Genomic DNA, 13,962 nt, shown 5'->3' with positions numbered 1-13,962 from the left:
CTGGTCATTTCTGCTATTTGCTAGATTTAAACTCACTGAATTCCTTGCCAAATTCTTTGTTTAAAAAATTTCTCTTAAAAGAAAGGACTCCTTGTACACTGCTAGTGGGAATGTAAACTGGTACAGCACTATGGAAAGCAGTATGGGGTTCCTCACCAAATTAGGACTAGTGCTGCCATATGACTAAGCAATCCCTCTTCTGGCTGCCTCCCTGAAAATTTTGAAAACATTTATTTGTAAACATATATGTACCCTTGTGTTCATTGCAGCATTATTCATGGTACACAAGACATGGAAACAGCCTAAGTGTCCTTCAATAGATGATTGGATAAAGAAGATGTGGTACATATACACAATGGAATACTACGCAGCCATAAAAAGGATGATATCTTGCCATTTGTGATAACATAGATAGATATTGAGAGTATCATACTAAAAGAAATATGTCAGATGGAAAAGGACCAAAAACACATGGTTTCACTCATATGGCAACAAACGAACAAAACAAACTCATAGACACAAACAGTAAAGTGGTTACCAGAGGGGAAAGGGAGGTAGGAGAAAGATGAAGAGGATAAAGGGGGTCAAATATACAGTGATGGAAGGAGACCAGACTTTGGTTGGTGAGCACACAATGAAATATACAAATGATATATTGTAAACTTGCACACCTGAAACACTTAACAGTATTATTAACCATTGTTACTCCAATACATTTAGTTAAAAAATCCCCCTAGAAGGAATCTGGGAAAATTCAAAACATAACAAAGTTATTATTGGACCTTCATGTGAGATCTTCTGACTTTCTGACTGAGAAATCACTAAAGGTGTTTGTTAAAAGTGCAGTTGTTTGGATCTAATCTCAGACCCATTAACTCAGAACTGTGCAGAATGGCGATAAGCCATCTGGGTTTTTAAAAAAGTCTTCAGATGATTTTTATGCCCTCTGAAGTTTAAGAACTTCTTCCTTTATGGATGTAATACTCCAGCAAGGATTGCTCTCTAGGTTTAAGAAGAAAAGTTACTTTAGTCCTTAAAAACAAGACATCATCATTTGGACTACAAAATATCACCTACCCTTTAAATGTATCTTGGATCTGTCGCACTAGCATTAAATGCTCAGCACTGTAGATTTTCCATTTGGAGCTTCCAAGCATTTAAACAGAGTTGGTAAACTAATGATAGGTATTAAAAAGCTGCCTGATGGATCATTAAAAATAGTAAATGAGTTGCTGAAATTATAGAGGCCATACGAAAATTAAAATAAAATAGTCTGACGTAGGATATTTCGCTATGTAGTGATGCTGTTACTTATCATTGATCTGGGAAACCCGAGGCTCTTTGGAATTTCTGAAAAAAAGAATCATTGTTTACAGGTTGTTACTCCTATTGATTAGGTGGTCCCCCAATTTTTATTCTGGGTAATATAAAGAGCGCTGGTATGGAAGTCAAGAGGTATAGGTTCTATGCGTTAGGTTCTGTGTTTTTTTGAGCTTCATTCTCCTCCTCAATAAATCAATGGTCTTTAACTGGTCTTTAGCATATCTTCCAAACCCAATTTTCTGTTACTGTTTCGAGGTCAGTTTTCTCTGCTGTAAGATACAGGGGTTGCACAATGTGCAGCATGTCTATTTGTCCTGAATGTCTGAGGGCAGCCCTGTTGTCTCCATTGCTATATTTGGATCCCCATTCATAATTCAGGCTCACTCTCTCTAAAAGTTTAAGATCAATGATACTTCACTTAGTTTATCCGAAGAAAGGGACAATATATTGCTACATGTATTTATAAGAGATAATTATTCATTCAACATATACTTATTGATCACTTACTATGTGATATTTACTCACCGTGGTAGGCCCTGGGCGTACAATAATGAAAAAAGGCAAAAAGAGTTCTGGCCTCATTCTGCTTACAGTCTGATGGGGGGAGTTATGGGGGAAGATGCCAACCACCCCATGTAGACTGACATGTAAGTAAGATAACTGCAGCTTACAATCAGTGTTATAAGGGATCCCTAAGAGCTGGGGCAGAGAATAACAGAAGCCTGAAAAGTGTTTGGGAAAGCCTCTTGGAGGTGGTAATATTTACTTAGACATAAAAGATGGTAACTAAGGGAGGGAGCTGGAGGAAAGGGAAGAGAAGAGTATATTCTGAAGTCCTGTGGGAGGAGCAGTTTATATGCTTGACAACCAAAACCCTGGAATAGTTCCTTCCATCTCTGCAAGTTTAATCCAAAACCACAGAAAGGAAGTAGGAGGCGGCAGAGGGCTTAAGGGACTTATCTGAAGTCAAATGCCAGTTAGTTAGTGATGGAACTCTCCACACTTCAGTCCAAGTGAATCCTTCTTAGGGATCACGAGGCAGCAGGATGTGTCAGAAAGCCTTGCTTCAAATCCTGCCTCTTTGACTCATAAACTGCTTGTCCTTGTTCTTTGAGACTAAGTTTCCTTTGTGAAAAACACAGATGACATCTACTGCATCAGATTGTTATAGGGATTTAATGAGATAATGTGGTACAGTGCCTGGTGTACCATAGGTGCCTGATAAATGTAAGTAAGCTCTTGATTTTTCACCCAGTGCACTTTTGCCCATAGCAAGCTGTTGGCACATGAGTAGATAGAGGTTGTTACCTGGCTAAGAGGAGTAGTGGCAGGGGGGAAGTTCTGGAAGACTAGGCTGGGGCCGATTTAGCAGCTGTCCATCTGAGAGTGCTGTTTGGGGGAAGGCGTCAATGAAAAACATCCCCAACTTCATGATTTTGCTCACCACTTAGTATGCAAGTGGTAAATGCAGAGTTTTCATAAAACAGAAAAGACCATCCATAGCAATTTTTCTTCTAGGAGACCAGTAAACAAAAGAATGACACACTTTGTTATAAAATACATGCAAAAAAAATTTGATGTTAACATGGCCCTCAGTCCACTAGGAACAAACTAATTCAATTATCTGCAAGATATTAAAATGATTGCTGGTGTTAAAGATGCTTAAAAACCAAGTCCATGATATTGGAAGAATGAATAATTTATCCAAGTAACTATGAGGATTTTCTTCATTGTCTATGAACTTCCGCCTTAAAATACCATGAGGCATATTGTGTGGATTAAAAAGCAGACAGCTGTAGGGCTACTCCACAAAACCTGTTTGCCCTCCCTGTAGACTAACCCAAACCATAAGGGAATATTTATGGTTTGGGTACACACAAACCAGGGTTGAATATTTCTTAGTTTTAGAAGTTCACTGGGTCCCTTTTACCCCCACTATAAGGTAAATGCCATTCCACATAAAGCTTTTTGAAATGCTCCTTACTTTATGATTCTCTGCCAACAGTGCCTTATGGGAGGAATTTTATTTCAAAGTTTCTTAGGATACGAATTGAACTCATTATTTTACTCCAAGCTCATTGTTTAATTGACAGGAAACATGCATTCTAAATCATCTTGTATGCACGGCAGAAGCAGCTACATAAATTTAACAATGGGTGGATTATTACTGTTTAGCATATTTATGGAATTTTATATTTGGGAAACATTTTACACATCTTTTATTAGTTAATCCTTATACTTCCTAGTGAGTCTGACAGGCGATAAACAATGCTTTGGGTTTTAAATTGCCAGTAGGTGAAAACTTTAGTGGGGGAGAAATCTATAGCATTCCTTCTTGCTCTCATTCTTGCCTCGAGCACATTTCTGAAATCTTTTTCCTCTCCAGGAGAACAGGGCTAGAGGCCAGGGGAGTGGGTCACACCCACCCGAAACCCTAGTAATGAAACAGGCTCTGTCCCAGGTTAGGTGGTCTACACCAGAGGGAACCTCCCAAGATCCGGGTCATGTGCCGGGATCCCCAGTGGAGATGCATCCTAGGAATGTAGCCCCCCAAAGAAGCAGATAAGGAAGCAACTTTTCTAAAATCACACAGTAAACTTAGTTTTCAATTCTAATGATGCCATACCTGCTGGATTCATGATCTAATGACATCACCAGTTGTTCTTTTAAAATACATGCATGTATATTTAAAAAAATAAACCCTAATTCAAACTGTTTCCCTTCTGTTTTGAAAACTCACAAGTTTTTAAGCTCCCTTAAACACTTACTCCCAACTTTTTAGAATGGTTCTGTGTACCTCTCTTCCAGACACCAGAAGGTATTGGGGAGCAGGGCAAAAACACCTGTAGAGATCAAAGTTCATTCTTGACCCAAACCTTTGTACAGTCTGAGGCTTTCAGAGCTAACAAACCAAGAAAAATCAATTACATGTCATCTAAGGGCTGGACAGGGGAGCCGCAGATGCCGCTTCTACTTTCTGAAGACCCCAGTTTGGACAAGTTCTGCCCAGATTCTAATCTCTCACCACCCCTGGGGCCCACCTCTACCAGCGCGCGTGTGTGTGTGTGTGTGTGTGTGTGTGTGTGAGAGAGAGAGAGAGAGAGAGAGAATACATGAATGAATGAACAAATGAATGAATATGTATATTTTGGACAGTTAGTTGGGAAGGTGCAGAAAACACCCAAAGTATTTTGGAATCCAGCCCCTCTGGGGCCCTGCGCTTTCACAGAGCCGTTGGGCAGCTCTCAGGTGGTCTTTTGTAAGGTAACCAGGTCACCTCCCTTTCAAGGGTGCAAAGGGATTATCCTGCGCTGGCGTCTCCTGAGTGTGTGAAGATGGGATTGGTGGTGGCACAAAGGTCCCTCCAAAATCCCACCCACCCAGGCGCTCCCACTCCCCACCCAATCCCGCCGGCTCCGCTGCGCAGACGCTACCTGGGTACACTGGCGGCTCCGGCAGCGGCTCGCGGTCTGCCTAGCGGCAGGACTGGTGTAGTGCGCGCTTTGTAAAAGCTCCATGGAATGGCCAACCCCGCCCCGCCAACCCTTCCCTCTCCCACCTTGCCCCGCCCTTCCCCTCGTCCTCTGCACCCAAGCCCTCCCCCATCCCCAACCCCCCTCCTTACCCGAAACATCCTGGCCATCTCACTCCTGCTAGCTGCTTCCCTGAGGGCAGAGGCTGTGGATCCCTCCCCAGGAGTCATCCAGGCGGGTCACTAGAGCCAAAACCGGTCAGGGAGCCCTAGTGGCCTCCTGGATCCCAGAATCTGTCGCCCTACTTGTGCCGGTCTGTCTCCGGGACCCCAGTAGCCTTTGCTGGCCCAAGTGACCCCGCCCTTCTCCATGCAGGGCCAGAGGGACTGCGCAACACCTCTGGGACTGGTAGGACGCCGGGAGTGGGTGAATTCTTCTACCAATGGAGGTAAAGTCTGGGTAAAGTTTCTGGCGGTGTCAAGGGTCAGCCATTTCTTGTAAGGACTTCTCCAGCCAAGAGATAGACACTCAAGCGATTCTGTGTGCGAGTTCTGCTGACATCACAAACCACACATCACCGTGTCATCTTGTACACAAAGACTCTTCGCTAAGTATTGCAGCCTTTTGCACTTTCACCTTTCAGAGCCTCAGAGGAGCGACGCTGTAACGAGAGTTAAAGGAACTTATTTTTTTTTTCATAAAAATTATGCTAGAAACACGTTAGCTTTGTTCTAAACTCTGAATATAGTACCCTGAATAATAGAGTGATCAGCATTACCTAGGCCTGTCACTACTTTGAACCTACATATCTTTAAAACTATCCATCTCCTTTCTTCTTTTATTTCCCAGGAGATGTGAAGGAGGGGTGAAAATGAAAGAGCTTTCAACAGCTGGTATAAAAGTTTATGGAAGAAGCAGTCCGCAAACTGGTTAACAATTTTGAAACTTATTTGAAAATAAGTTTCAAAAATTATCTGTAGGCCTCACTCCTTAGTGTTACCATTTTTCTTGAGTTTGAATAATGGAGGGCTAGTGGTAACTCTTATTTTAAGCAGAAATAATAATTTTCTAAGAATGGTATGATGGTGCGACCTCAACCCCATGGTCAAATTTTGCAGCACCTCCCAGACTAATAGAAGCTTGAAGATTAATCTTATCTGGACCTGGGGATAGAATGGGTATTCAAGCAAAATAGGTGTCTTCTTATAACTTTGTTGTTGTTTGTTCTGACCTCATCAAAGCTCAGAGGACAAAGAATGATCCAGTCACTCTGGTGAAAAAAAAATATCTTTTCAAGAGAGCTCAGTCTCTAACACCATAAAAGTTTTCTTTTTCCTCCCTTTTTCAGCTGAAGGACTCATATACTGATGTGTTCCTAGAACATAATCAAGGCCCACTGGGTATTCAGGCAAAGTACCAGATGCTCCAGATAACAGGTTTAGTTACCTACTGCAGCTGTTTACACTCTTGGTCTCCAAAGTAGGCTATTGGCAATAAACATCAGAACTTCCATTTATGTTTTTTATTAAAAAACCTAAGCTCTTGCAAATATATAATATACAAATTGTTACTGGCACCCTCATTTGCCCATAGGTTAGTTGGTCTCCTGTCCTCCCTTGCAGAGGTGTCTTGAGGAAATACTGGGTGATCTACTGCATGGAGGGGCTTACATGTGGTTAATTGGGTTAAAAATAAACTTATTTTCATTGTGTTGCATCTTATTGATTTTACGTGTGTTCATTAAGGAATTGGGGATTCTATTATCCAGTTTTAACCAAACTGACAGTCTCAAAATGGAAAAGTGGCTTGAAAGGATTTCTGTAAACAAGATAATATTAATAATACAAGCATAAGCAGACAACAGGAAATCGGTGGAATTGAAGTTTTTGATACTATAGTAAGAATTCTTAGCCATAATGGGGGGTTAACAATGTTGATGATCTATTTAATTCAGTTCTATTTAATTAGAAGAAGTCAGCTTCTCCCTCCCATTGGAAAAAATCTAGAAGACATGTAAAATATGGATTTATATCCACTTTAATTAACAATGAGCCTTGCCTTAAGTATATATTGTATTTTGAGATATAGGCTAATGAAAATATGAAGCATTGTGCTAGCAAGAAAATAAAGATCTATTTCACTATTAAATGAGTTTTCCCAATTTTGTTTATGTGTGTTTTATAATATATAATAGTATAATAATCTGATTAATAGATTAATAAAAGACTAAAATTGGGGATATATACAAAACATTTTTAACTGATGGAGTGTCTTACCAGAAAAGTTTGGAAACATTGATTTACATAACTAAGGGTAAAACAATTTATTGGAATACCAAACCCTGGTTCTGAAAGATAAGAACAAATAAAACAAACTTCTTAATCAGAGAATACATATTCAGGGTGTGGATTATCCAACACCTATTCATATTTTTCTTTTCTCTTCTGTCTGGATAACTCCATAACTTCAAGGGAAATAAGGGGAAAAGAAACCTTTTATATTTACCATGATATTTGGCAAAGGAGATTAAACTTACCTAAAAAAGGAGTTTCAAATCTACTTAGGGGTACTGGTTACCCTGCTATTTTGTTTTGCGTTATTACAGATTATGATAGCATGACTTTGTATTCACCATCGTCTTTAAATTAGCTGATTGTTTCTTACAGTGCAATGTGTTCATAGAACCCAGGATTGAAGTACTATTAAAACATAGCCAAACTCTGCTGTGTTCAGTGGCTCACACATAATAAAGATTTGCTTTATTTTTTTCAAGCTTTTACTGTCCTCCCATTCTAAAACTTAATATATTTATCTGCAAGATGAATTTGTGCATTTTTTGTTAAACAGCCACCAACAATGTCTAACAATTGATATCACTTATCTTTAGTTAGTAGAAGGACTATCTGTTTAGTTCTATTTTCTTAGATGAGTGTAATCACACCAAAACGTTTCATGGGTGAAGGGAGATTTGAATATAGTTCATTGCATAAATGAAGAAACTGAGGCACAGAATTCCAGAGGGCTTGCCTGCATTCAAACCAATGGATCCTGGAAGAGCTGAGTCTGGACTCCAGAGCTCTGACTTTCTGCTGTTATACGCCACCTCCGAGTGGGCTTGGGGAGAATGTTGTTTTCTTTGCAGGTGCAAGTTAGGGAAAGTAGAGCACCTTTGGCTATGCCTCATTGTATGCTTGCAGGTATATGGCAGGCAGCCCAGAAGAATCCTACCCCAAAGGGTGCCCATGGAGAAAAAGGGGTCATTATTTCCTACAGTTTTATTTATAATTAATAAAGGGTGAGAGGAGACCTTATAGATTATTTTATTTTTCTCCTTGTGGGAGGGGGAGTCTCAGAATTTAACTTACCACTAAGCCACTGCCAACTACCATTTTCCCAATTAGAACTTTAACCTTACCAAAAATATTTTGGTAATATAGTCCTAATGAAAAAATAGTGATAAGAATATCAATAAGAGGCAGAGTGCTTTAAACTACTTGGTGGGGATTATGGGTTACTAGTTAGCAATGATATCTAATATTTTGGCAGAAAGTTTTCAAGGAAAGTGAGGGAAACCTAATTTTCTAAGGTACATAAAATTGGACCAAATAAAATAGTGAAGAGTGTGTTGTAAAGGTAATCTAGTTGCCCAGATGGCCTTTTGTTAGTTACAGCTTTTATGGTTCTCGAAATGTGTGTGTTCTTTATTCTTTTATGAGAAAATAAAGATTTCCTTTCTCCCAGGGGCATGGAGTTACCCTGCAGTTTCGTTGTTAAAATACGCTGAATATTTTTTTTCTTTGTTACTTCTAGGACACTCATATTTATTCTGGAATGCACCTTAGTTTCTGTGTTTTCTTCTTACATTTGAATTTCTGGCTTTAGACTCCAGATTTTAGACTTGCTAGTTATATTTCTCTTGATATTCTTGCTAAACCAGTTAATATTAGATTTTATGGCATAGATTTAAGGAAAGAATTGCAAAGATTTGATTGCAATCTTATCTTTCTAACTTTGATGTTTTCCCTGCCCTGAACTTTGAAAGCTGCAATTGGGTAGAATATTTCTGAAAGGAATTTGGAGATTTGTTTGTAGTTCCTATAAATGAGACCTGTAAATTCTATAACCAAATTCTGTGCAAAGTTTTATTTAGTTTTTTAAACAAAGTCCCGGAATTTGTGAAGTTCACATTTTTACAGTACTATGGCTTCTGGGTTTTATTACAGAAAAAAACATTGGATGCTAAAACACCATCTCTGTAACGTAAGTCCAGATGGATATTGCACAAGGGGCACCATCTTTTTTCCTTCCATAAAACAAGATAAGTCCTTGATTTTAAGGATTCTGTTCATTTTTATTTCTCAGTATGTGGTGCTTAATACAATTATTTTATGTTGGTATTGTGTTCATTTTCCACCTATAACATGCTTTGTGAGTAGAAACTGTAAAATCTGGAATTTATTGAAGGGGCTATCTTGAATTCAGAAACCATAATTCCAGATTGCCAATATAAGAGAGGATATTTCACCCTGGGAGGATATTACTAGCCGGAAAAGATGATGCCCATAAATATTATTAAATTTTAGTAAATTAAAGTCTGATTCTTCATCTCTCATGAACTCTATTATTTCCTACAATAGAACTAAAAATGATGCATTCTCTGCACTTTAAAAAATTTTGTCGTCATATCACTTCCCTTCTCAAAATGTGGCACTCATTGCACCCAGAATTAAACTGTAATTCTTGTACTGGCAGCTAGGCCCTATAGGGCATGGTGCTGACTCCCTTTTTCATCTCTTCTACACATCTTCCCCAGGGTCACTAAGCTCAGTGACGTTAGAGGACTTTGGGTTCTTGAGGACAACACACTCATTCCTGCCCTTGCACTCGTGAATTTGTTATTCCTTCACTCTGGAATGTTCCTAACGTAGATTTCCAAATGAGTGGCTCACTTCCAATATTTCTTTCTTCATCAGCCATCTAATGGTGCCAACTATCTCTCCAGTCCTCCATCCCCTTACCCTGTTTTTTCCTTCATAAAGCACTTGTCACTTTCAGAAACTATACTATTTACATGTTTATGATGTGACCTCCATTGAACTGCAATTACTATGATGTTAGGGACTTCTATCTGTATTGTTCACACCTGTATAACCATTATTTAGCACAGAATGCACAACATAGAAGGTGGTCAGTAAATATTTTTACAATTTTTTTTTTAAAAAAGATTTTATTTATTTATTTTTTAGAGAGTGAAGGGAGGGAGAGAGAGAGAGAGACATCAATGTGCGGTTGCTGGGGGCTGTGGCCTGCAACCCAGGCATGTGCCCTGACTGGGATAAATATTTATTTTTAATAAAACATGGATGCAATGGTAGTATAACCAGTAGTTAAAAGCATAGGATTGAGATTAGTGACTAAATCCTGGCCTCTTGCCATTTAATCTATCTCAAGTTCTTTGGTTGCTTTAATTTGTCACGATAAGGTGACAAAAATATTTATCAGTTAAACCTATTATGAATATTCGTTGAGGTGATGTATGCAAAGTGCCTACCATATCCCTAAAACAAGGCAATTGCTCACTTGTAGCTATGATAATGTTTCTTCAAGACAGGAAAGGAATAGTATGGGCTGGAGGCCAAGTACACTCTGAATTCTGGGGGTATGACAGGGGTGAAAAGCCAGGAAGCAGATTCTTTCATCGAGTTCAAAAGCACAAATGTTCAAAGTTCAGAATTTGGGTAGAGCAGGTGAGAATACGCAGAAAGGAAGAAACAAAGGTAGAAGGCTTAAGGCAGTCACTGCCGATGGGACCAGAGTGCCCTGAGCAAGGCCAGAAACTGGTTGTTGGTATGGCTGAAATTGGTATTACTTTGTTGGCTAATATTTCAATTTTTTTGGATATTATATGTAATCTCATTCCACATAATTAAAAAGAACCCAGTTTGATTATTTTGTAAATGATCCTCTTTTATTTGTATTATCTTTCCAATATCATTCAGAAACTTGAAGGCCAAATAAATCAAATTTGATCACTGGATGGTAGCTGGTCCTAAGTTACTAGTAAATAACAGGCAGGCAAATCCCCTTTGAAAACAATTTTATCCTTGATGGTTAAAAAATAAACAAGAAAATGAAGGGACAGGGTAATACTCATGTGGGAAAAAAAGTAGAACTTGATTAGAATTCCTTACACATGCTTATGACTTTGCCTTGCCGTGTTGAGTTACACGTAAGTAGAAGGGTCGGGACCAAATAAAGCCACTCCAGTGCTTGGGTCTCCAAAGGCTTTAATGCAGTCTTCTCTAGACATGTTTTAGAAAGCAGGATCGAGGGCTTTAGATCTCAAATCCAGGTCCCATTTCCAAACTTTTGGTCTCAACCCTAAAGAACTTTTCCTTAAAACCAAACCAAACAAACAAAACGCAAATCCAAAACCACACAACTGAATCTTTTCTGGAAAGAGTTTGTGTGGTGGGAGTAGTGGGGGGAATGTTATGAGTTTTGAATTTTTGAAAAATCTCTAAGTAAAGAAAATGTGGAGAATTGAAAAAGAAAGGGATATTCTAATTCCTGAGGTCATTTAAGAATATTCAGTATCTTTCTCTATGCATTTTCTATAGCCTAGTAGTCATCTATTAAGCAGAGGAATTGAGGGATAATTAGTTGCTTTGGTTGTTTTTATAGATAGTAGTAGTTAGGATAGATTAGGTTCAGTGCAACAAACAGCTCCAAACTCTCAATGCCTTAACACAACAAAAAGTCAATTTCTCACTCATGTGAAGACCCAGTGGTTTGGGGTGACTCTTTATGGCAGTTGTTCTCCATGAGGTGACTCGACAGTCCAGGCTTCTTGATTATGAGGCTCTGCTATCTCATTTCAAGACCTTCCTGAGTGTTGCAGTGCAGAAAGGGAAAGCATATGCCCCTTTCCCTTTCTTCTGCACTGAGAAGTGGTACTCATTTTTCCTGTTTACATTGTATTGGCCAGAACTATATATTCACATGGTCCCATCTAACTGCAAGTGCATTGGTGCATTGGTAAGTGAGGTTCCTGGACCCAAAAAGGAGTGAGGCACCTGATATTAGTGTGTACTAGTTATATATATTATTCTCCGAAGTTGAATTTTTTTTAAAGCAAAGGACTTAGCTCAGAGCTTAAAATTATCCAAGAAGGGGCCCTGACACATTTGTGAATTTATAATTGGTAAAATTGGATTATTGGCTACTGAGAGATAATTGGAGACTCAAGGATTGCTCATGGATTGCACTTAGAAAATATGGCAAATGTGACATAGCCATGTATATTTTTATAATGTCATCTTACTATGTTCTTTAGCTTCCTTTGGGAAATTGGTTCTGTGTTTGCTGTTTTGTCTGACCTCCCCCTTTTGCAGTGGCTCTGAAAAGAGTGGAAGATTTAGGCTCTTCCAGTCTGCTGTGGTAGACTTGCAATACTACCCTGAACTCAGAATATAGTATGTCATGAAACCCTCAGACAACTGGGTTAAACCTTCTGAAGTTAGTGATATTTCATCACTTTTTTACACTTACAGAAGTAGCAGTTTTTTATGATTCAACCTTATAATTAATAACTAGAATATTGACATTTCTCTTATGTTACCTATTTGCCTTGGTGTAACCCTAATTTAGCTCTTCTAATAGAATCTAGAATCTTTGAGTTCATTTCAAGTAAGGAATTTTGTACACAGAAGTTTGATTTGTAGGCATCATTGTTTTTACAGTCACTTCAACCATGACCAAGTGATTCACAACATGACAAGTGGTTAATTTTAGTGAATTATTTCACAAGTTAATTATCCATGATTTCCTCAGAGCTTGTGGTTCTTCCTTAGGTCAAGTAATGATTGTACATCACTTAACTGCATGGCTTATAGTGATGAAAGGTACTTAACATTCATTCTTTAGTCCAACCCAAATATCGTTGCTTTGTAATAATATACCAGGGCAATATAAACTCTCATCTAAATTCTTTTTGTTATTTTTTGTTGTAACATCCCTGAAAAATTACAGACCATATTACCTTTCCTCCCCATTTTCCCTCTTTTCTAATCATGAGTATGACTACCATTTACTGAACATACGCCTTGTTCCCAACATTATGCTAAGTTCTTTACTTATATCACTTAATCCTCACAACAACTCCTTTAGGGAAATAACATAATCATGTGTGTTTTATGGTTGAGGAAAACTGAGGATGAATGAAAGTAAATCACATGCTCAAGGCTGTGTATCTAGTAGGAGGCAACATCAGTATTGGAATCCAACTCCTCATCTTATAGACACCAAGTTCATAACCACATGTTATCCCTGCTCCCTTTCTCCTTCAGTTCCTTTTTAAAAGCAATACAGCTCCTAAAAATACACTCATGTAAAATTACCCATGTACCTAAGTATCATTTCTATTTCAATTGAAGGTAAATTTTAGGAGACTGGTTTTGCAAACCAAAACTACCAAAGAACTCAGGTCTGAATATAAGGAATTCTAAATGAAAAACTGAGTTGTTCATTCTGGTATATCCACCTGGATTTTTATGTCATAAAAATAGACTAAGGAATATTTAAAATACTTAACCTGTCTTAAATCTAGATGTTGTGAAACAGGTGTCTATTTTATTATTTTCATGATTAAGAACAGAAAAAATAAAACAGTCCAAAAGATAAGCTGTTTGAGGACATATTGAACAGACTATGCCTCACAGGGTCTTGAATATGAAAGCCCTTAATAAGTTTTTGATGTGTATATAAGAGCAGTGGCTTTGAAATTAATTACAATGCATTGTTTTTTGTTTTGTGTTGTTTTTAAAGATTTTATTTATTTATTTATTTATTTATTTATTTATTTATTTTTTAGAGAGGTAAGGGAGGGAGAGAGAGAGAGAGAAACATCAATGTGCGGTTGCTGGGGGTCCTGGCCTGCAACCCAGGCATGTACCCTGACTGGGAATTGAACCTGCGACACTTTGGTTCGCAGCAGCCTGTGCTCAATCCACTAAGCTATGCCACCCAGGGTTCGTTGTTTTGTTCTAAGGGCTATTTGGGTGTATCCTCATATTCTCAAAGTACTTATTTGCTTCCCCGTGTAAATATTTAAACTTTTTAGGTTTCATAGTTTTAAAGGCAAGGAGTATTTGGTTCTTAAGTTTCA

The 13,962-nt window shown here is 38.4% G+C and overlaps 1 protein-coding gene across 1 annotated transcript in view; it reads right to left on the bottom strand.

Annotated features, from left to right (window-relative positions):
• RHOBTB1 (Rho related BTB domain containing 1) overlaps nucleotides 1–4,814 on the bottom strand; it is a 111,687-nt gene extending 106,873 nt beyond the window's left edge. The window contains exon 1 of the mRNA XM_036026917.1: nucleotides 4,758–4,814. The gene's annotated coding sequence lies outside the window, so the exon portion shown is untranslated. The remainder of the gene's footprint in view (nucleotides 1–4,757) is intronic.
• Nucleotides 4,815–13,962: the final 9,148 nt, after the last annotated feature.

This window comes from Phyllostomus discolor, chromosome 5 (genome assembly GCF_004126475.2).
Source record: "Phyllostomus discolor isolate MPI-MPIP mPhyDis1 chromosome 5, mPhyDis1.pri.v3, whole genome shotgun sequence".
Taxonomy (NCBI): domain Eukaryota; kingdom Metazoa; phylum Chordata; class Mammalia; order Chiroptera; family Phyllostomidae; genus Phyllostomus; species Phyllostomus discolor.
This window is presented reverse-complemented; position numbering and strand designations above follow the sequence as displayed.